This window comes from Felis catus, chromosome D4 (genome assembly GCF_018350175.1).
Source record: "Felis catus isolate Fca126 chromosome D4, F.catus_Fca126_mat1.0, whole genome shotgun sequence".
NCBI classification, from domain to species: Eukaryota; Metazoa; Chordata; class Mammalia; order Carnivora; family Felidae; genus Felis; species Felis catus.
This window is the reverse complement of record NC_058380.1, coordinates 77,426,080-77,450,177: the sequence shown is the minus strand read 5'-3', so window position 1 is coordinate 77,450,177 and position 24,098 is coordinate 77,426,080. Positions and strand designations below refer to the sequence as shown.

At 41.6% G+C, this 24,098-nt stretch overlaps 1 long non-coding RNA gene across 5 annotated transcripts in view; it reads left to right on the top strand.

Annotated features, from left to right (window-relative positions):
• Window positions 1–4,911: 4,911 nt before the first annotated feature.
• The window catches only part of LOC123381807, a 466,019-nt gene continuing 446,832 nt past the window's right edge, over window positions 4,912–24,098 (top strand). For 2 of the 5 annotated variants that reach the window (XR_006589252.1, XR_006589250.1), the window contains exon 1: window positions 4,912–5,107. This is a non-coding gene — a long non-coding RNA (uncharacterized LOC123381807). The remainder of the gene's footprint in view (window positions 5,108–24,098) is intronic. The other 3 variants (XR_006589253.1, XR_006589254.1, XR_006589251.1) reach the window with 2 other exon arrangements.

Below are 24,098 nucleotides of genomic sequence, written 5' to 3'. Positions count from 1 at the left end.
ATCCAAGTCTTTGGACTTAAGATTAGCTGGGGCGCCTAAGTGGCCTAGTCGGTTGAGCAGATATCTGACTTCCGCTCAGGTAGTGATCTCACTGTACTTGGATTTGGGCCCCACATGGGGCTCTGTGCAGACAGCTCAGAACCTGGATCCTGCTTCGGATTCTGTGTCTCCCTTTCTCTCTGCCCTCCCTCACTCATGCTTTGTCTCTCTCTCTCTCTCCCTCTCTCTGTCTCTCTCTCAATAAATCAACATTAAAAAAAATTAATTAATGGCAACAGTTTTAAAAACATGATGTCTTCTAAGACCAATGTCCACAATAGGCAAAATAGGTAAATTTCCTCTGATTTAGACATGTTTGCTATGATATTGACATCCTCATCATTTTCTTTGAAAAATATTACAGGGACAGCTATACTTCTCTCCTAGTATGGATGGGTAGCTCAGTTGATTAAGCATCCGATTCTTGATTTTGGCTCAAGTCATGATCTCACGGTTTGTGAGTTCAAACGCTACATCAGGCTCAGTGCTGACAGTGTGGAGCCTGCATGGGATTTTCTTTCTCTCTTCTCTCTCCCTCTCTCTCTCTGTTCCTCCCCTGCTTATAATCTCTCTCTCTCTCTCTCTCTCTCTCTCTCTCTCTCTCTCTCTCTCTCTCTCAAAATAAATAAACTTTAAAAAAGTTTAAAAGAATTTTTAAAAACATTATAAAATCTTTCCACTCACAGTATTCCTTACAGAAACTACTTGAGAATAGCCCTTTCAAGGGAATACCAGACTGGTCTGTTATTGCAGAACCCAGCCTCACCAGGGCTACATTTGATTGATCAAAGTGGGGCACCTGTCCCTCAACACAGCCAATGCACATACTGGTCAGTGGCCCATGAAATGGTCTGGAATAAAGCATAAGCCAGACAAATTAGAGTTCCACTCTGAGAATCTGAACTGGAAAACACTTAGGGAATGACATTGGTAGCTGTGAGGAAGTTAAGATGGAAGTGTTCATAAAGCCCATGAGATACATACACTGTGGAGGGCCCTGGAGATTCTCAGAAAGTCTTGTGATGAGGATGCAGGTCCTATGAGTAAGCACATACGAGGAGAGAAAAGCTAGAGAGTAAAGGACAATGAAGCCAGTCTTCGTAAACTAAAAAAAGGAAAGAGAAGTAGAGATCCATAGAATACTTCAATTATATTAGTTTTGGAAACCTTGAGTTAATATCTACCAGTGCCCTCTGCCAGAGTCTCTAGAACTTTGCACTGGTTTCTGTCTCTGAGAGGTTGAATGAGCACCTGGTTGGCATGTCACAAGGGAATTCAAGAATCAAGTTGATACTAGGCCAGATAAACTTTCAGGTATTTCCTAATTATGAAAGTTTATAATCAAGATTTCAAATCTCCTATACCCACACAGCTGACTGTCTATACCAACATGACTTTATTAACCCATTGCCTTCATCAACATGATTTTACTATTCTAAGAAACTGTTGCCTGGGAAGGTAAAAACCACAAATAATTTTATTCTTAATTCCAGGTTCTTTAAAAAAAATATATTTAAATAAGCATCAAATGGTTTAATTCTTCCACTGCATCAGATTCCCTAAGAGTCTTCCAGCTGAAGTATTCACCAATCCCAGATAATTAGATCAGAATCCTTACCCAATTCTAGTCACATATTTTAACTAAAAGACTGCAAAACCTCAAAAAATTCCTAAATTTATCTTCCGTACTCCACGACTTTATGAAAAGTCTGCCAAGATAGTATATTCCCTTACTATGCTAAGAAAAAAAAATCAGCTTTTTTTATCAACTGGTTGTTCTCTCGTTTAGTTTCATATGGCAATATGTGTGATACCAGCTTGGGGAAAGAAAATTCCCCATGTATCTTCCAGAATCTGAAAGCCTTTACTCTGTTCATCTGCACTGTACATTGTAAGACTCTGTCAAGTGACCTGAATTAATCAGGATTTTCATCCCTCCTCCCTCCCACCCCCATTTATTCTCTTTCCATAATTCTTATGCCATGTCATTTCCTTCACTCCTCCTTTTTTTAAGATGGAGGCACTTCTCCCATTTCATTTTTGACTATTCTCTGAACTGTTCTAGGAGGAGTCTGTTCTTCATCTGTGTAAATCTACATTTTATTTTTGTTCCAAATTGTAAATATTTGAACTCTGTAATAGATCAAACCTTTGTCAAAATCCCTTTCAAATCACATTAACATGAGGCTGTGATGCCTGGAAAAGATGATGTGATTTTTCTGTGTCTACGTGTCTGCGTGTGTGTGCACGCGCACCATGTCAAAAGAGAAAAACGCACAAACATGGAAAATGTCTACCAACATCAGCCCTTTTGCCAAATAGCAACCAAATTAAAAAGAAAACCAAAGATAAATTCAGGTCCATATTTCAGAAGAAGTGAATGAGGACCTCTTTATTTCCAATGCAATAGAAATGCAAAGAGGAAGAAATCAATGCAAACCAGTATGTCGTGGATCAGCACATTTTAAAACAAAATGTACCTTTGTATCTAAAAATCTGAGAGCCATGAATATTTAACAGAGAGAGAAAAGAATGATTTTGTCAGCGTGTAAAGCAAGTCCCAGGGAAGCTTAAATTCTGCTGCCTTCTATTAGCTTCTCTGCTCAGTAAACAAAATGAGTCATTCAGGGGGAAGGAGAGGAAGGAGATGAGGGCTGGGGGAGGCTGAGAGAGAAGGGACGTCTGAGTCTTGGGAAGAGGCAGGCGCAGGAATAGGAGCGGAGGGCAGAGAATGATGAAGTTTAATGCCAGCCGGTGGTCATGAGCTCTCTGGCTGGGGATAGAGCAGCTGGAGACAGTCCGTGAAGAGAATTTTCAAAACCTTTCTGGTTCTCAAAGCCAAAGGAACAGGGAGTGGCTAGTGCAGTAAAGGGATCTAAGGGATTGATTTGGCTACTCCAGGATGCAAGTCTTGTCCACTTAATCTCTTCAAGGCTCTCTTTCCTCACCTCTTAACAGGTATTAATACCAGCTACCTGTTTTAGGAGAATATCTTGGGGATAAGTGAGGCACATTAGCCAAAATCCATCCTAAATATTTGATGGCTGTGTCTGAAGCCACACAAGGGAATATTTGAGCAGCTTACCAGCTTCATGGGGGAGGAAGATCCTTAATGTGGCATAATTCAGGACTTACATTACAGCCCAACCCCTGTCATTATGACTCAAAGAATGCTCCCAGGAGCTCGTCTGATACCCAGAAAACAACATGCTACAGGCTAATGATGTATTGATTCTTTGGCTACGAAGTCTGCACAAAAGGAAAATGCTGATCAGTGGGCTGGGGTAGTGTAAGTGGGGGTGTAGCTGCATGGAGTAATACCAATCAACAAGTTCAGCTGCTCCTTCAGCCTACTTTCCCCCCTATCATCCTGTTGAGCTTCAAACTGGCATTTTACCTACTTTAACGCTTAACAGGTGAATTTTGCAAGAGGCAGCATAGTGTTTTGTGAAATGAACTTTACACTGGGAGTCAAAAACAAGGGTTGTCATCCTAACTCAGCAATGAATATCACTCATGAATTTGAGTAAGGCACTCCTAAATCTTTTACTTTTAGAATGTCAGTTTTTCAGGCTGGGGGTGGGGGGAGGGACCTTCTTCAGTTCTTTGAATGATAGAGGGAGGAAGAGCCCTTCATTATGGATAACACATATTACTTCCCTGTTTATGTTTTTTCCTAACCACTCTAAGCTTAGAGCCTGTATTTCAAGGCCATAAGCTTTGACTATAAGCTGTAAGCCCTGCTGGGGGCTGTCACAGCCTGAACCAACCATTAACTAATTAGAAGAAAGCAAATCAAGTTGTCAAAAACCTCTAAAACTAATAAGTCCTATTAAATTGTAAGATTTTTTTTTTTTTTTTTTTTTAATTTAAGTAGGTGCATAGCAATCCCATCACTTCAAGGCCAGGCGTGATTAGCACAAGGTATCAGAAGATGACCCCTGAAAATAAGATTTCTCATTAAATGTACTAGCCCCGAGGCCATCGCTTCAAAGCTGTCCTTGGTGCCTTAATTTTGGATGAAAATGCAGATATTCAGAGGAAGTAAAAAGAAGGCATCTGGGTTGTCAACTAGGAGCCTCTTGAGCCCTCAGGCAATCGGTCTAGAAGCAAGTCTTTTATACAAAGGGACACTTGACATCCATCAATTATCCACCTAAGCTGACTAATTCCTCTTTATGGCTTCTTGGTGATCACACCAGAGCAGAGGTGCCATCTATATGAAGGTTGACTTTGTATCAGCTGAAATATGGGGGCCGCCCAGGAATTATGGAATAATGGATGCTCAGAACTTGCCATATTAATGATGGGGACAATTGGCACAGGTGCATCTTACTGGGGCCATATCTGCAAGTAAGATATTTGCCATAAGGATGTGAATAGAATCATTCTGCAAATAGTTAACAGTTTCTACTTTGGACTCACACTTACATCTGAGCACAGAGAACTAAGAGTTGAAAACCCCCTGCCCTTCAAGTGCCTTCGCATCTGGTGGGGTTAAAGAGACGTGAACAAGCCTCAGACCATAGAAGGTTAATAAAATAGAAAGCCTGTCTACCCCTCTCATTTTATAAGGTGATAAGGGAAGACATTACAAAGAAGGCAATATCTGAGCAGAGAAGGATGAGTAGGATTTATGAGTGTAAACAAACAGAGGGAAGGCCATTTCAGGCAGGGAGAATATTATTTGCAATGGCAAGAAGGTCTGCAAAATAATTTTTTTTAAAGCAGTCTGGTATGAAGAGTCACCGCTGAGATACTTGTCTGCCCAACAAAAATATCCACGAGTTTCTGGCACGGTTTAGGGGAGCCACTATCAAATACTGAGCAGGTGTGTGGCCCGACTGGGTGCAAATAGGAGAAACCTGACTCTGGGGGGTGGGGAGAAACTCTATAAAGAATTGTCCAGTTCCGGTTCAAGATGGTGGCCTCAGAGGGTCTGGGCTCTGCTCCTCCTGTTAGAGTCTACAGATAAATGTGGAAGAAGTTTCCCTGGAAAAAACCTAAAAAACTCTCTGAGTGACTCCTGTGCATCCTGTCCGAAGGAGAGAGGCCCACACGAAAGCAGGTAGGAGGCTGGGGCACAGTCGCCCACCCCGAGCGCGGCCAGGTGGCGACCCACCGAAACCCAGAGCTTCTCCCCGAGAGGTAAAGGGTTTGAACCCCCCAGCTTCTACAAGTGGCACCTGAGAGCCGGGCCTGTAAATGTTCAGCTATGAAGGCACCCACCCCCCTGAGGAGGGGGTGGGGTGGCTCGCTTCCACGACACTCCCGTGGCAAACCGCGCTGGGAGGAATGGGTCTCGGGGGCACCCTAGGACTCACCCACCTTCAGGGCCCAGCGGCAGGCCACCGCGGAGGGCCTCGGCTCTCTAGATGTGAGAGAGGCTCAATTTGCTCCTCGTGGAGCTCCGCCCTGAGGACGTAGGCGCCTGCTTGGGGCGCATTTGGAGGCCACAGTCCCTGCACAGGAAGACTGGCAGGCGCCATCTTCCCGCTCCCTCGCCAAGCTCCAGCCGCTGGGCGCCGCCTTTTTTGTTTTCTTCTTAAAACTGTAGGCTCCCTTTCCGCTCCCCCCTCCCTCCTCTTTCCTTTTCTATTTTTTATTCCGCTTTCACGGCGGACACCGTCTTCACGCCGTCCCGGCAGTGTGCCAGAGCGCACGTGCCCCCGGGCTGCTGAGAGCTTCAGGAGGCGGGTGCAGGCCTCATATTTGGCAGCTGTTGCCAGGGGGCGCGGGAGGGGCTTCCTGTACTTCCCGCAGGCCTGTAACCAATGGAGAGAGAGCTCCTAAAGGGCCGCCACCCCCAGGGCACCGCAGGCACGAGGCCCAGGGAGCTCCGAGAAGGCAACCGCTTAGCTTATTGTGGCTGTAGCCTGAGGGGCAGGCTTCTAATCACACAAACCTGGAAGGGCTGACCAAGGTCTTTTCTGGAGGGCCCGAAGCACAGGCGTCTGCATGCTTCTGGTGTGTTTTTGCGGCCCCTGTGGACTTGGGTTTCTCGGTTCCACCAGATGGTAACGACGGGGAACCATTGCTGGCACGCTGCTTCCCGGAGAGCACCGCACAGACCGTGGAGTGAAACACACCCCCAGTCTTTGTGTGAAACTGGACTATTTGCTTGTCCTGTAGCTTCAGCCCTAAGGGTAGGCTTCAGGTTTGGCTCACTCTAGAGGTCTACTGGACATAAGCCAGTGTGGCCATCCTGGTACTCTCTTTCTGCCTCCATACCACTGGACTGTGTCTCCCAGACAGGAGCATATATTATACACTCATTTGGAGCCCCATTTTTTTGCAACTGCTGCCAGGGGACACCCCTAGATCACCTGGAACTGGTAGCCAAGGGGGTTAGGCTTGTAGTCCCATGGGACAGGGTATATTTGCATGCTTGAAAGCTATACCAGAGACCATTCCCTCTTTAGAAGAAGATCAGGTCTTGGCACACCCTCAACTACTGGGAGCCATTAAAAATAGAATGGACTGTTTGGACACTCAAAAATGTTTGAGAGACCACCAAGAGCTAGGGTAGAGTTGACTGATAAGGTTCATCTCCTACAGGAGGCCACTCCTCTAACACTGGGAGAGGTGGTGGTTTTATCTAATGCACAGAAAGGAACAGGGAAGAGATCAAACAAAATGGACAAACAGATGAGTATGCTCCAACGGAAAGAACAAGATAAAACCTCAGAAGAATTCTCAAGTCCTGGGTAGCAGGGGTAGGAGACACTAGATAGATGAATAAGGATGTCATCTCAACAGTGGAGGGTGAAAGGTGACACCAAATAGTATGGCAATATCTGGGGTAACGTCGTGTAAGAGAACACAGGTGGTGGTAGAATTAACTCAGAAGTGTATGATGGATACAGGAACTGGATGAGGAAGACCAAAACTACTTCTTACCTGGCTTTAGGCTATTATTCAAAATTCCTCACTCCAAGTAGCTTTCCCAGTTTCATAAGTAAATCCGGTGCCAATACCTGTGTTGATTCAGTTGATACCACAAAAACTATGTGACTACACTGTCTTCAAGTTGGCAGGAGTTGAGTATTAGGGAGTTTTCTCTTTAGCTTTTCTAATCAGTGTCCACTGAATTTCCCTGGACCTTCTAAGCACAGCATATGTGTTTGGGGGGGGGAAATGGTAAAATTGCAGAAGACTTTCATCTAACTTCTGGTGGAACCTGACACCCTGTGTGGCCTGATTCTCTGGTCGAATGAATTTGTTAAGATGGCAATGCCAGTTTTGGAAGCTGTGTTCTCAGAGTTCACAATATACCTCTGGAAGAGGTCAAAATGGATGTTTTAATTGCCGCCTTGACTACATAGAGCCCTCTCTGGGTTTCTTTGTATTTTTTGAGTATGCTCTAAAGAGCCAAAGTTGCCGGACAGGCATGCAAAGATACATGTGTGCACGCGCATGGAGCACAAAGGGAAGAGCTGGGAGGCAAAATGCATAACACATGAGACAAAATAATTAATGACTTGCTTATTTATTCACTAATTAGATAAGCATTTATGGAGTTTCAAACATTGTAAGAGGTGCAGTGGGTATCATCATACAATTAACAGAATCTAGAAATAAATTTTAATACTCAATGGTGAGTATTATGATTGGGATTGTGAAGTGTTATGGGAGTGGATACCAAATGCATTTAGCCATTAATTAAGTTTACTGTGAAGCCTAAGACTATTTATGTCATTAGAAGGACTGGGTAAGAATTGCAGAATAGTTCATTTTTCAACCAGTATTTAATATTTACCTATACTTCAGACATTGAGCTAGGTTTGTAATGGATTTAAGAGTAATCAGACACTGATCCTTTTCTCCAGATATTTACAGACCAGTCATGGTAAGGTATGGATACACATTAACTTGGGAATTAAGGAATCCATGCTAAGCACCTTGCCAGAGGAAGTACTACAAGATTTGAATGACAAGAATGAGAAGTTGAATCTAGTTGAGAGAGCTATCAAGAGAGGCTTTGATATTCAGGAAAGCATCAATAAAAATAAAATAGGTTTGGGAACATAATAATGGAGGAATTAGGTTTACCGAGCCTTGTGGACGGAAGGCTAGCAAATTGGTACCCAAGTCTGTTCATCCAGACTTTCCAAACACCTAGTCTCAACTCTGTGCCCACTCTACTGCCTTAAGTCAGGCCCTCCTTGTCTGGCTCCTGCACAGCTTCACAGCAAACCACTCACCTTGTCCTCTCTCTCAGGCACTGTCTTATCAGTTTGGACTGCTGTAACAAAGTATCATAGGTTGGGTGGTTTATAAACAACAAATTTCTCACAGTTCTGGAGGCTGGAAGTCCAAGATCAGGGTACCAACAAGGTCAGGCTCTGGTGATAGTCCTATTCCAGGTCACATACTACCTACTTCTTGTATCTCCATATGGTAGAAAGCAGAGGACACAAGCTATTTAGTGCTACTCATAGGCGGTAATCCCATTTATGAGAGTTCTACCGTCATGACCCTGTCTAATCCCAATTACTCCCAAAGGGTCCACTTCCTTAAACTGTCACACTGGAGAGTAGGGTTTCAACATAGGCATTTGGGGAGGGGACACAAAGATTCAGTCCATAACAGGCCCCTCTTAAGTTTCCCACACATCGAGCAATCATCTGACTCTCTAGGAAACCCACCTCCACATTCATTTACTGGCTTAGTATCTCTAATGCTTCCTTTGACTAAAACAGGTATAATAATCTGGTTCCAATAACATCATCTTCTATCATTTCACCCTTAAAACCACGGTGCAGTTATCTAAAACTTTTTCTTTATTCTCTAAATTACTGTTTTATATGTACATGCATTGTTTTCTTCATATGCTGACCTGTCTGCCTAGAATTGGCCCCCTCACTCTTTGTGGCCCAAGAAATTCCTATCTGCCCCGTAAGATCCTTTTTCTGTGATGTAATCTGTGAGTCTGTTTCCTCTCCATTCCATTTTTTGTTACAGTGCCCACACTGTTTTGGAATTATCTCTTTATAGACTTCCAAGCTATAAGTTCTTTTTTTTTTTTTTAATGTTTATTTTTGAGAGACAGAGCACGAGCCAGGGAGGGGCAGAGAGAGAGGGAGACACAGAATCCAAAGCAGGCTCCAGGCTCTGCACTGCCAGCACAGAGCCAGATGCAGGGCTTGAACTTACTAGGAGATCATGATTGGAGCCCAAGTCAGACGCTTAACAGACTGAGCCACCCAGGCACCCCCAAACTATTAAGTTCTTAAAGGAACCATGTTTGGGGCACCTGGGTGGCTCAGTCAGTTGAGTGACTGACTTCGGCTCAGGTCATGATCTCACGGTTTGTGAGTTCGAGCCCCTCATCGGGCTCTGTGTTGACAGCTCAGAGCCCGGAGCCTGTTTTGGATTCCGTGTCTCCCTCTCTCTCTGATTCCGTGCCCCTCCCCCACCCATGCTCTGTCTCTCTCTGTCTCAGAAATAAACATAAGAAAAAATTGTTAAAAAAAAAAAAAGGAACCATGTTTATATTTTGGGTAATTTTTAAAGAATCTGTTCATTTTAATTATTTTTAATATTTTAATCTGTATATATTTTTATAAAACAATAATTTATAGATTTTTAGTGTCTCCAACTATACCCTCATTGTAATGGATATCCAACAGGATTACTGAATGACTCCTAAGAGCAAAGTGTTATGGTGAGTTAGAACTCACTTCATCTCCCAGTTCCATTACATATTCTGTTTAATTTTGTACAACTTTCTTGTTCAAGGTTTAGGTTCATTATCTGTAATATGAGGATAATAATACATAGTTCATTGTAAGGATTAAGTGAAATAATGATTATAAAGCACTTGGCTCAATTCCTGGCATATCTTATGCTCTTAATATATTATTTATATTAAAACTATTGCTATTAACTACTATTTTAACCCAAGCAAATCTCATCCTCCATAAACTTTATTTTCTCCCATCTTTTTAAATAAAACACAAGAGTAAAAATTTCCATCTTGCTCTCTTTGTAACACTTTAGTAATTATCCAATTAAATATTCTATGTTAGAGTACTTTAAAAATATAACAAACCATATAAACCATATAATGGTTAATGGTAATTATTATACTTCTTAGAACCTTAGGTCACTTGTGAAAGATAAAGATGTAGCTGTAATTCTGTGACTAACATGGAGAATGTTTATAAGAATTCAGAATGTTGTTATAGTTGATTCTGTGTCACCCAAGGTTAGGAATTGTAGGTAAGATTAATATAGTCAAAAGTTTCCTCTTAATCATGTCTCACATTATAAATCAGTTATTGCATCTTTCTCCTGTCCAAATAACTGCCTAATGTAGGTAGAATTATTAGCTGCTGTTCTGCCTCAAAGTACACATTTGTACCATCATAATTAGTCTGGCCTGAAGTGATAGGATGATTAAGAGGTATTTCTGTCAAGATTTTGTCATTCAAGATTTAATAGCAATCGGTTCTTAATATGTTGCCCAGGTCATTGTAAAATCTTCAATAATCCTGGAATAGACAAAGGAGCATTTATTTTTCTTTTACCAATAGTTGTTCAGGACTCTCAAACACTTAGCAAATATACTAATTGTTAAAATATTAAACCGTAAATATCAAGGCTAAAGATCTATTGCTCATAAGTAACACTTGGTGAAATAATGGGTACTTCTTCCATGAAGGCTTTGTTAACCACTGTGGTCCACGTTAATTCTGTTGGGTTTCTCTCTTGATTGCATGCCCTACAATGCTATTGGAACAGCTCCAGGTGGGTGTTCAGCTAGATGAACTTCAAATTTGCAAGCCCCAGTTTCTTTATCTGTGAAGACCATAATCTTTCCCTGCCTGCCTTCCCCTAAAAAGTTAGTTTAGTTCAAATGGTATGTTAGATGTGAAGATAATTTCAAAAATGAAAATAATTGTTCAGATATTACTTAAATGTTGGTATTCCACATTTAAAAAAAATAGCTCTTATTTTATATACTTTAAAAACTCCTATTCCCACAGCTCTCATTATCATTTTTAGAGATGATAGTTCTGAAATCCATCTCCGTACCTCCTATCTCTCTTCATAATCTGGACACCCATATATCATGTTGTATAAACTAAAATTTATCAAATTTAACATCTCCAGGTGTTTACTCATCATTTTCTCTCCACATGTCGCTCTTTTGTCAGTGTGTGGTACTCCCAACCACCTGGTTGCTGCAGCCTGAGCCAGGTGTTCTGGATTTCTCCTTCATCCTTACTCCACACTTCCAGCCATCCACTAAATCTGATCAGCACCCCTCAAACCTGACTACTCCTCCAGTCCTGAGTCACTATAATAATACTTAAAGAATTACAGTAGAATCTTTAACTTTAACGGATTGAATCCTAAAGATTCTTTACGACTCGCTCTAACAGCCTCCTAACTAGCTTCTCTAGCTCCTGACATGGTCGACTTTAGCATTTTCCCCCACATTTCCAGGGACCTTTATATGTCAAGGAATCTACTCTTGTCGAATACCTATAAATCACAACCATTGCTTCCAAGACCATCTCCAAACACAAGCATGGTTTACAAACCCTTTAGAACAGCTCTTCTCAAATGCAATGTGCATGCACATCCCCAGGGCATCTTGTTAAACTAGTTTTGATCCATTGTGTCTAGGACTACGGTAAGTTGAGACATCACAGGTGAACAATTTAAGGAGGCACTCATTGTTAGGGCAGTACTGGTACCAATCCTATACTCTGCATGAGCCTGAGAGTGAATGCCTCCTTAAATCATATGCCTACAATACTGCACTTCCCAGGCGGGGCTGGTGCTGTTTGTTCTAGAACCAAATGTTGACAAGCAAGTCTTGAGTGATCACTAATCTACCTATCTTCGTCTCTCAGGATTCCTCACTTCATACCCTACCCTCTAGCCATGCTAAATAATTTATAGTATTTCTTTAACTTCTGGTTACATGTTGTTTCTTCTGGAAATGATTTGTACCCTTACACTTCTTTGCCTCTGACTTCTACGTGTTCTTAGACACCTCTTTCTCCAAGATCTCTTCTTCCGATTTTGAAACAGATTAGGCACCTATGCTTTTTCCTTCCACATTCCCATTTACATCTTCTTTAGCATTTATTTGCCCAGAGTTTAATATTCTCTTCTGTTGTCTCTCTCTACAAACAAGATTTGTGGATTAAAAACATGGGCTTGTTTATTATTTCAGGCCAAGCAAAAAATACATATTTTCCAGCACAGAATAGATAACATACATTTTATAAATAAAAGAATAATTGAATGTTAAATTTTGTATTTGTGCTATCTTCTTAAGTCGACTTTAAAATCCTTTAGCGATGTCTTCTATGGTTCTTACTTTACCTTACAGTGTACCGTACGTATTCAGTAAACATGTGATGTTATATCAGTAAAAACAGGCAAAAGTTGGCCTTTACTAAAGTCATCCAATGAATAATGGTTAATGATATACTAGGTGCTGGGTGCTATGAATTCAGTGGCAAACCACAATGAAGTCCCTGCTTTCACAGCATTTATAGTTTAGGTTTTTGTTTTGTTTTGTTTTTGCATTGAACATATTTAATGACAAAGTTTGAAGATGTGACACAGTAAAAAAAAGCTAGGCCTGTAAGACCTAAACATGGGGCATTTAATAATGGAAGTTGGTGGAAAAATGAAAGCAATGGAAGAAGGCAAAAGGAATGGACACCACTGGCATGAAACAAAGGAGAATTTGAAGCAGACAAAAAGCAACATGTAATGGAAAATGTAGTGAACTTGGGTTTAAATCCTGGCTCTTGTTTGTTGTGTGACCATTGGTAAATCACTCCATCTCCCTCAATCCTTTACTCTCAGTCTGCAAAGTGGTTATAGCATTGTCTATCTCCAGGTCATTGTGTGGATAAATGACTATAATTCACTCAGGCTGCTGACTTTAATGCTGGTTGGATCTGAGAGTCCTGAAGGCAGTTTGGCATGACCCTTTCTACTCTAAGACATGACATGCCTCCCCCGCTCTCTATGACTAAGGTGTTTTGTCACATTAACATGGATGAGTGCCTTTGGATGCAGTGCTGTGGAGGTAACTCAAAGAGGGGAGCCATGCAAGAGGTTGAGAGGAGCAGGCATGAGCAGTATTGGGTCACAGGAGGGAGGGCACCCTCTCACAGTGTAATGCATATGGACAGGGGAGTGATGTAAGGCAATTGGGATCTGTCTTCAGTGTTAATTAACCTTTCTCACCTTTACATTGCAACAGCCAGTGGTAGTTCTCTTACTCCCAAGGAGGGGATGTAATTAGAACAGATGGAGAAAATACAAATGGAAAGAAGTAGAGCACTTATTCAACTCCAGGGGGCTCATGCCCTGGGATTGTGTTTAGTGAAGGCAGGAATGATTTTTACCTTACAATCCAGGTGTTTTTCTCAAGCCCCTGAGGTAAGCCAGCTGTTAAAGAGAGAAAGAGAAGGAAAATCGAGAGCCTGTTTGGAATCAAGCCTTCTCCTATTTATCTCTGTATTTCTAAAGCCTCAAAGTTTTTGGAATATAAGAGAAGCTCAGTAGATGTTTTAAATAAGTATATGCATAACCTCTCCCTGGAGACTATAAAGTCTAGAAACCAAAGAGGCCATAGCAGGACGAGCCTTTACAATCATCTTCTCAATTAGACTTAGAATTTTCGAGAGATTAAAAATAGCCTAAAGCCACAGAGGTGATCAATGTCAAAGCTAGAACTGGAAACCAAATTCAGACTTATTTATTACACTACAGTGATTCAGTCACCCCCATCAGATCTACATTTTGATTATACAATTAAGAAGCACTGGCTGGGACCTCTAGGAACTGTGAATAAGGATGATGTAGACAACCACAAGTCCACAGACTACATATTGGAGACGCAGCTGCATCAGATTTGGTCTATGCATAAGCCAGCCTCACAGGTGATGTTGAGCAACCAAGGCACCCTGAGGAATGGCTCATGAAGAGGCAAGGTGCAGGCAGAGGACTTCTGAAGGCAATTGTGCACTTCAGTGTGCTCTTATTTCCCCAAAATTTGAGGTATAATTCACAATTGTATATATTTTAGGTTTACACTTTGATTTCACATACATATTCTTTGTGAAATAATCACAACGAAGCTAATGAATATATCACTTCATATAGTTATGTTTTTACACTTTTTTTATAGTTTCAGGTATACCATGTAGTGATTCAGCTTCTTTGTACATTATGCTATGCTCAACACAAGTGTAGCTACCATGTCACCGTACAATGCTATTACAATGTCATTGACTCTATTCCCTGTGCCATGACCTTTAGTCCTGTGACTTACTCATTCTATAACTGGAAGCCTGTATGTCCCACTCCCCTTCACCCATTTCGCCCATCCTCCCTGCTGCCCATTGTTATCTTTATTATGGTGAGAGCACTGAAGATTTACCTTCTTAGAACATTTCAAGCATACACTACATATTATTTGTTGTGGTCACATTTATTCTATTAAATCTCCCAGAACTTATTCACCTTGTATAACTGAAACTTTGTACCTATTTTAAACATCTTTGTGATGGAGAGCTTTCTTTGATGAGTCTGAACACCTTCTCTGCAATTATATTCAGGAGTATAAAAAGTTCAGAGGGCTTCTATCACTTATGGAGATTTCCTGTCTAAAAAACCAACCAAAACCAACCAAACAAAAATATCTTGGCTGCTTTGCCATGGTTACTACTAGTATTTATACATTTGTGTATGAGACTCTATGAGCCTATGGATATTTTATGGTATTATTTGCTCAGATACTCCCATTGGAAAGTGCCCCCATTCCATAGGACAAGAGAAGCGGGTGCCATGTTTTCACTCCATGTTTTCACTCGGCTGGCAGAAGGTTATTGGTGGTCAGCAGTGAGCATTTGATGTGAGTTAAGCCAACAGAGCTCTGGTGGAATTTGCATCTCTTCCCCATTGTTGCTGAGGCTTATTTGCCTCATTTCTCTTTCAAAAGCTGTGTTACTTATAACTATCTTGGATTTTTGAATGATATTAGCTTTCCTGAAGCTAGTTGATCTGTTTCACCTCTCTTTCAACAAAACAGACTTGATTAAGATAGGAATAAGAATTTTAAAATAATTGTGATAGTTCCATGTATATTCAAATGTAATTAAAATCATAGATTCATACACATACTTTACATTCACCTTTGAGAGTCTGATATTGTTATCCCATTTTATAAAGGAAATAGAAGGAAGCTCAGAGAAATTAAGTGACCTTTTCCAAAGTCACACACCCAGGGAATGGAGAATCTTTGATGCAAGTCTAAGCCTCTTTCTTTTTCTAGTACAGTCCCTACTCAGGGAGATTAAAGTTCATTGGAAGTCCATAAATAAATAAATATAGGAAAGACCAAAATAAAGGCAAATGGACAGAACAACTGCAAATTGCCATGAATCAAAAAAATGATTTCATGTTGAAGCATCCTAGCTAAGTCCTCATGGTTCTGAGACCAATTCCAACATGGGGGGCCAGGGGAGTTCCACATAGCACCAAGTAATTCTCCAGGGACCATTCAGGTGCCCTACAATTCAATTCAACTCTGACACTATCTACCCAGATATAGGAACAGATTCCATAGATTGAGCACTAAGTCCTCCAAGACCATCCCTCTACCCCTACCTTCAGATGCCAATCACAAGCACACTTTGTTCTCTGTACTTCTCACCAGCCAGCTATAAACCACTACCCCATTCCTTGGGTTTGATTAGTCTGCTAGATTGGCTCACAGAACTCAGGAAAACTTTTACTAAATAACTGGTTGATTATAAAAGGATGTAACTCTGAAACAGCCTCATGGAAGAGATGCATAGGGCAAGGTACGGGGAAAAGACATGGAGATTCTGAGCTCTGTCTTCCAGCACACTACTCTCCCCACATCTCCACGTGTTTACCAACCTAGAAGCTCCCTGAATACTGTCCTTTTAGGGTTTTACGGAGGCTTCATTATGTAGTCATGATTGATTAAATCTTTGGACACAGGCAATGGCTCCAACCTCCAGTACCTTTCTTCTCCCCAGAGGGAGGTGGAACTGAAAGTTCCAGCCCTCCAATCACATGGTTGGGTCCCCTGGCAACCAGCCCCCAACCCTAGGGGCTTTCGAAAAGCCACCTAATTAAATAACAAAAGATACCCTAATTACTCTCTTCCATTAGGAAATTCCAAGGGTTTTAGGAGCACTGTGCCAGAACTGGGGTTGAAGATCAAATATATATTTCTTGTAAATCTCAATACCACAGTCCTTAAATATGATAAAAAGGTATTTCCATTCATGAGAATGGAACATGAGAAAAATCAGAGTGGAAATGCAAAATATGGCAGGAATTTAGTATTCATTGAGCAGTGCAGTGGGAGCCTGACCAGAAAGATAGTTAAGAGCCATGTTCTTGGATCTCTCAAAGTTGTCTAAGGAATTTGGATTGTTCCATTAGCATGAAAAACACAGTGGAAGGCTTTGAGAAGGGAGGCGGATTCTTCTCCAAGAGTAGTCTGGACTACAGATGGGAGAAAATGGAGGTATGTTGGTGAGTAAAATATTGCAATGATCTTATTCCTCCAGAACTTTAATTTTCTGTATCAGAATGGAAAGACATGCCTTATGTACCAAATGGGAGATCCACTTGTATACCCTTTATCTCAAAAATCTTAGCTCTTTGATCGCATGATCAGTATGTCTTTTATTCTTAAACCATTTACCTTATTTAATTCCAGAGTCTGAGGTTACATCCCCAATACCAGCTAATCTCTATTCCTCCCAGTTCACCAAGGGTGATTTCAGAGTATGTTTCAAGACTGCTGTGGGTCTACTGCCTACCATACTCATGCTGCAACTCCTTTTTCTGCTAAATAGAAGAAGTTCTTCCAATTTCTTTTATAATCTTATTCACGTGCCAGCTTTTGTCTTTATTTTTCTCTTGGATTGCTCTAAAGGGATAGATAAGAAGTTTTCTATTCAAAATAGTTTTGTAAATGTGGCTGTTGCAAATTGGGATTGTTCCATTATGCCAACGTTCTCAAATGTTACTTATGTAAAATAATTTTCCATGTTCTATTTTAAAGGAAAATTGGAGAACAGTTGAAAAGATCTAAATTCTAGGTGTTCACAGTAATGGGGAAATTTGAGAGGACATCTGTGAATGAAAAATTCTGTTTCCTTTTTCAAAAATGGTCTCCTCACTTTGAGCTAATATACTCCTTTTTTGATGCTTCTATCATGTCATAAATTTTTGACTTTTGTTCTAGTTTTTTTACATGCTCATCACCCTGAGAAGACAGTAAACTCATTAAAGACAGGTGCTCTCTTTTATTGAATTACATCCTTTTTTAGGGGAGTGTCCTAGCTCATAATGATTCTTTAATCTCTGGGAATTCCTAGGTGTGAGACCCAACTGCTATGTCTACATCATCTGTCTGCACACCTCTGGCCATAGCAGTTTTCTTCTGAAGTGAAGAGCTGACTCTGTTGAACCCATCAGATTCCTTCTTCTGGAAAATTGTAATCTCGAAAGCAGAGAGAGATGAGCTATATTGATGATAGTATCACAGAGAGAAAATTGTATTCTCTTTCCCTAAATCCTCTGAACTTCTCCACTCCCCACTTCTCCTGAGTCTTAGTCATTAAATACTTTGGATTTGAGGAGATCCCCAACATTCTGTCAGAATCCCCACTTTTTAAAGTTAGCCTGTGTTGGCTTCTGATAGTTGAATCACAAGAATCCTATCTAATTTTGTTTATCATTGTCTTTTCTGTAACACAGATCTCAGAAATTTACACATGGTAAGCATTCAAGATCTAAATTAATGATCTCACAAGCACACAGACCTTAGCTTTCATTCGGGGTTTAAGCACTTGAGTGGAAAGACAAACAGGGACTGAATGTTAGTTATGATCCTTTTTCTAAAACACAACCTTACCTAGGGCTCTTCACCTCCTTGGACCATTCCTGTCTGGACCTTTAAAAGAGATTCTATCACATGACCTTTTTAGGTTGTTCCCAGGCTGGATACTAGATTGTAGTCTATTACTCTCTGAAAAGAGATACAAGGCTTGACGTCAGTTCAAAAACTTTTCAGCAACAAAATGTGTTGGGTGATCATTTATCTTCATGTTCACCTCCATATGTGATGGTCTCTCTATACAACATGAGAGCTAATTATTTATGTTTTTTTCTTTTTTCTTTTGATTTTCTTTTTAATATGGTAAAGGCAGAGCTGGGAATGAACCCAGGTCATGCACCTTTCAGTTCACTGTACTTTCCTTCATCCCCTGCTGCTGCTTCTACTCTGCCACCACATACGGAAACATTTGCTGATAGTCACCCAGGCAGTTTTTTCAGTTGGCCCACATTAGTCATTTCAAATGGTCAACAGTCTTCCCAGAGAAGCAATCCTTACCAGTGAGGCTTAAGTTATCATCAATCACTGTTTTAGGTAACTCATGGTATTGACCAAAATCTTGGTGAGGAGAGTATGGTCCTTGGAATAAATTGGCTTTAAGTGGTCAGAAATGTTTTGCTGGAAAGTAAAGGTACCCTGCTCTTCTGAAAGCACACACCTAAGACAGAAAATTGTGCTTTTCCAGAATTCAGGATGTGAATGTTCGATTCTGGGTGACAGAATGTTCCATTCTGGGTGACGCTGAGTCAAAATGCTGGATCTCCTCTGGAGATTCCTCAGATGCTCCAGATTCACTCAGGTAACCAGAACTGACTTTATTTCCCTGGATTTTGAGTACTTCTTCTATAACATTGGACTTAGCTCAGTGGTTTCCCACCTGTGCTCTGGAGGGATCTGGGTTCCAAAGTAGGGTGTCTGAAGGCACCTTGCAGTATCCGGGAGAGACGGAGTGAGTAGAGAGTATACAAATAATGCTACACAGAAAGGGCTTCAAGGAGCTCCCTCCCCCACCTCAACCAGAACAGCCCTGCTTGGGTGTTTCTCCAATAGGATTCATTTAGCGGTAAAAATGAAAGCTTTAAAACAACTCGTTTCTTTCTTTCTTTCTTTCTTTCTTTCAACTTTTATTTATTTTTTGGGACAGAGAGAGACAGAGCATGAACGGGGGAGGGGCAGAGAGAGAGGGAGACACAGAATCGGAAACAGGCTCCAGGCTCCGAGCCCTCAGCCCAGAGCCTGACACGGGGCTCGAACTCACGGACTGCGAGATCGCGACATCGCGAGATCGTGACCTGGCCCCGGACCGCGAGATCGTGACCTGGCTGAAGTCGGACGCTTAACCGACTGCGCCACCCAGGCGCCCCTAAAACAACTCGTTTCTTACAGTTGTCTAAGTGGGATTCCCTCCCTTCCCAATCTTAACCGTAAATGAGGAAGGTGAGAAATTGCACACATACTTGTCAGTGCATCTCCAGCAAGGGTTTGGAACACATTAAATTTTTTCCTTTCTGAAAAACAAATGGATTCCTGCATCTCCAACTACTAATGGAACTCTGCCACTGTGATACCGCGCTGTCAGCTTATCAACTCAAAATTCACATCTGCAGGCCGCCTGGGTGGCTCAGTTGGTGGAGCGTCCGACTTCGGCTCAGGTCATGATCTCACAGTTCGTGAGTTCAAGCCCCACATCAGGCTCTGTGCTGACAGCTCAGAGCCTGGAGTCTGCTTCAAATTCTATGTCTCCCTCTCTCTCTGCTCCTCCCCCACTCATGCTCTGTCTCTCCTTCAAAAATAAATAAAAACATTGAAAAATTAAAAAAATAAGAAATTCACATCTGCAAAGCTGAACTCAGCTTCTCTCTCTGACAAACCAGCTTCTCAACAAATCAGCTCTAGGCTCAGTGAACAGCAGTTTTTATCTCCCTGGTTAGTCAGTACTGAAACCTTAATTTATACTTGACCTATCTCTCTCCTTTCAAGGCAACATACACTTATTCACCTAGCCTTCCCAACACTTTTTAAATTCTATGTATATCTGCTTGATTTCAGTTTCTATTCTCATAATCCTAATTGAGAGAAGCAACTTGCTGAAGGCTGAGGTTATTGTAACAGTCTCTTGTGTGCCTGTCACCATGCACAACCATTCTAAATCTCTCTGTCCTCCTCACATTCATATCCTCCTCAATGCCAGGTTAATCTTTCTGGAAGGCTGCTCCCATTATGTAGTCGATAGGGCTTTGTGAATCCAACACCTCTGGATTGGGTTTTAAGTCTCTCTACTGCATCCCCATCTTACCTATCTACATATGTTATCCAAAGTCTATTTTTAATTCAAAGCGTTCATTTTGGAATATTGATCCCTTTGCTGTGTGAGAAGCACCTTTATGATTTGGATTCAGGTAGAGATGATCTGATTTGGAGTTCCCGATGTTGGATCTGATGGACACTTGAATTTTTCAAGAATAAAATGGAGAATGTGACACAAAACTTTCCCGGCAGGATACAGGGAGAACTAATTTTTTTTTTAATTTTTTAAATATTTATTTATTTATTTTTGATAGAGAAAGAGACAGAGCATGAGCAGGGGAGGGGCAGAGAGAGAGGGAGACACAGAATCCGAAGCAGACTCCAGGCTCTGAGGTGTCAGCACAGAGCTCAACAAGGGGCTCAAACCCATGAACTGTGAGATCATCACCTAAGCTGGAGTCAGATGCTTAACCGACTGAGCTACCTAGGTGCCCCCAGGGAGAACTTTTTAATAAGGGTAAATTATTATATGAGAGATTAACTTCCTATAAAACTAGAAGCCTTCAAGACAGAACCTTTATTTTTTCTTAAATGTGTGCTTATTTTTGAGAGAGAGCGTGAAAAGGAGGAAGAGAGAGAGGTGGGAACAGAGGATCTGAAGTGGGCTCTGTGCTGACATCAGAGAGCTGGACACGGGGCTCCAACTCATAAACCAGGAGATCGTAACCTGAGCCTAAGTCAGACATTTAATTAACTGAGCCACCCAGGCACCCCAAGACATACCCTTTAATAGATTAGGCCAAATTTCACATGTTTCTATACAGTAATATCACAGCACCTGTCTGAATCACAAGTAGAAGATTCAATACCCTACATTAATTGAGGCAGTTTCAATAGTTATTCCACATTTCTATGATACTGTCAAAATAACCTGTCTCAGGGCATCCTCCTCTATTTTAAAGTTTTAATTATTTTTAAAAAAAAATTTTTGTTTATTTATTTTTGAGAGAGAGACAGAGCACAAGTGGGGAAGGGACAGACAGAGAGAGGGAGACACAGAATATGAAGCAGACTCCAGGCTCTGAGCTGTCAGCACAGAGCCTGATGCGGGGCTTGAACTCACAAACTGTGAAATCATGACCTGAGCCGATGTAGGACGCTCAACCGACCGAGCCACCCAGTCGCCCCATAAAGTTTTAATTATGTTATTTATATACTCATCACTTCTATTATCATCCTCTGCAACTATAATATCTTTCTTCCCTTTCAAACCTCCATTTCTCCATGCCCATCACAAGGACCATGCTCAAATCAATTCATTGCTTTGCCTCAACAAAACTGCTCTCCTGTGTCATTTTTGTAAGTCTTCACATTTCATAAAACCTTTGAACCAGGCTCCTTGGAATCATCAATGACTCCTGTATCAGTCAGGGTTTAGGCTGTAAAACCTACCACACTAGGTGTTTTTTTTTTAAAAGAGATTTAATATAGGGGATTCATTACACAGGTGCTGGGGGTCTGGAGAGAGAAGGGATGGATGGAGGCAAAAAAGAGTGTGCGAGCACACGTGCCTACAGAATTAAGAGCTGGAGGAATCAGCTATGCTCTCTTTGGTTAGCAGAACAACAGAAAAGGTTGGAATGACTATAACCCAGACCCTCATTTAGAAAATGGCCAGGGCCCCAATTCTGTGGAGCACTATGAAGCAGGGTGCTGGCAAGCTCCCTCTGAGAGGGTGTAGTGGGATTGCTCAAAAAAGCTAGAGTTTGAACTAGTTGTGCTGCCAGGATAAAGTATAATTTCTGGGTCATTGATTGCAAGAACAAAAAGCAAAATAAGAAGCAAGTCCTTTCTGCCTTTTAATAGTCCTTAAATGGCAGAAACTTCCAGGAAACTAGGTATCAGAAAAAAATGTGTAATTTCAGAAATCTAGTCCCAGCATCAAAAGATGAGAATAAAAGGTGGACTTGGAACTCAGAGACTGTAACTTTCAGATCCCTCTGACCACCAACTTCTGAATATTCTTCCTTTGACCCACCCAGTGCAAGAACATTTCTCCTCACTTCCTGTCACGAGGCCCCTGGTACAGGTTCTCAGCCTCTCTTGTCCAGACTGCCCAAATAGAGGCTGCTAACTTGTCTGTCTGTTGCCATCCCACCCCCAACCCCCCTGCCCCCTGCAAAATTCATCCTTCGTATCTATACTCGAATTACTTTCCTAACAAACCACTGTGATCATGTTACAACCTGTCTGAAAACCTTTCAAAATCTCTCCTGGCTCTTTCACTTATATTGATACATTTCACTCTAGAGAATCTGAAATATACCTTGTTCCTTCTTTACTTTGATAACTCTTCTAAGAACGTTTATTCCATCTTCAAGAATATGGTTTTTTTTTCCTACAAAACTTGATAACCACTCTGTTCTATCTTTCAGCATTCACTGAGCATCTATTATATGCCAGACATCAAAAATATTTATATTTTGTGAGTCTGTTGCCCTTACTAAGGTATAAATGCCTCAAAGGCAAGTTTTATGTTTTTTGTTTCTGTAGTGCTCTGTAGAGAATCTGGGATGTGGTAGATGCTGATGGATGGATGGATGGATGGATGGATGAAGGGATGATAAATTCACATTTCTAATAAAAAATCAAGCTGTCTTCTGGTGCTGCTGGGTGTGTACATTGTCCACATAGACAATTCCAAGAAATCTGGATCAATGCTGGGTAAAGAAGAGCTTCTGATACCTACAGTGCACATAAGGTCAGGGTCAAGAACAAACGATAAGGCAGATGCAGCACTGGTTCAAAAGTTCTAGCTTGAGTTACACCAAAGCCAATGAATTTGGGGAGAAAACTGAAGTTAAAGCAAGAGGGTGGTCTGCTGGAGGAGCTCACCCCTGTTACCCTTCTTTCCTCTTCTCAGAAACCTGAAATTGGTCCTTCCCTCTCTCTAACCCCTGCCGCCTCTCCACTTCCACCTCCTCATTTTTAAACGCCACTGTTTTGGAGAAACGGAGTGCAGTTCCAGCTGCAGGCACTAAATCATCGCTGTGCTTTGGACATGTGCTGCAGAAGGGAGCCCCGTGATGAATGGGGCTGTCCGTATTTACATTGGGTGCGCAACAGCTGTGGGGATCGTCCTGTGCACTGAGTATTCTGGGCAGACTTGGCGTGTCCTCCCCCCCCCTACCCCCACCTCCTCCTCACGCGGTGACAGTGACTGATTGGCCACTTCTAAGGAGAACTGCTCTTTAGAACAAAGGAATCACAATGCCCCCTCTTGTAGAAGCACATGAACACATATGCTCACAGGACTCCCACAAAACACCTCACTCTCGGTGCCACGTTCTTTTTGGCAATTTCATATTTCGCTGGGTAACCTTGCAGACAACAAAACTCAACTATAGGCAGGTGGTGCAGAAGCGGCATTCTTTGTCTCTAAAAAAAAAAAAAATCTCCTTAGGGGCTTTTAGACACCTACTACTTTGGTCATCCCCAAACTTTTTGCCCCGGGCAAGTTGTGTCAAATACAGGTCCTGCTAAAGCCCTATGTAACCAGGACTTTGCCTGTAGGCAGTCCACCTTCCTGACAGTGTTGACTTGAGTTCCAGTGCCAAAGAGAGGGAAGACAGAGAGCTAAGATCTCTCACATTTATCTAGTTCTTTACAGTTTATAATGCATGCCATCACCTTTCACTCTCCAACAATAAACTTTTCAAGCCTGAAGGATGTGAGAGCGAGTGAGAGAGAGAGAGAGAGAGACCTGTGTGTGCCCATGCGTATGAGACAGAGAGAGAGGGAGAGAGAGAGCGGTGGTTTATTTGCTTAATATCATAAAGGCTTAGCAAGTTGCACTAATTCAGGTAGCTAGGTATATAAATACCTA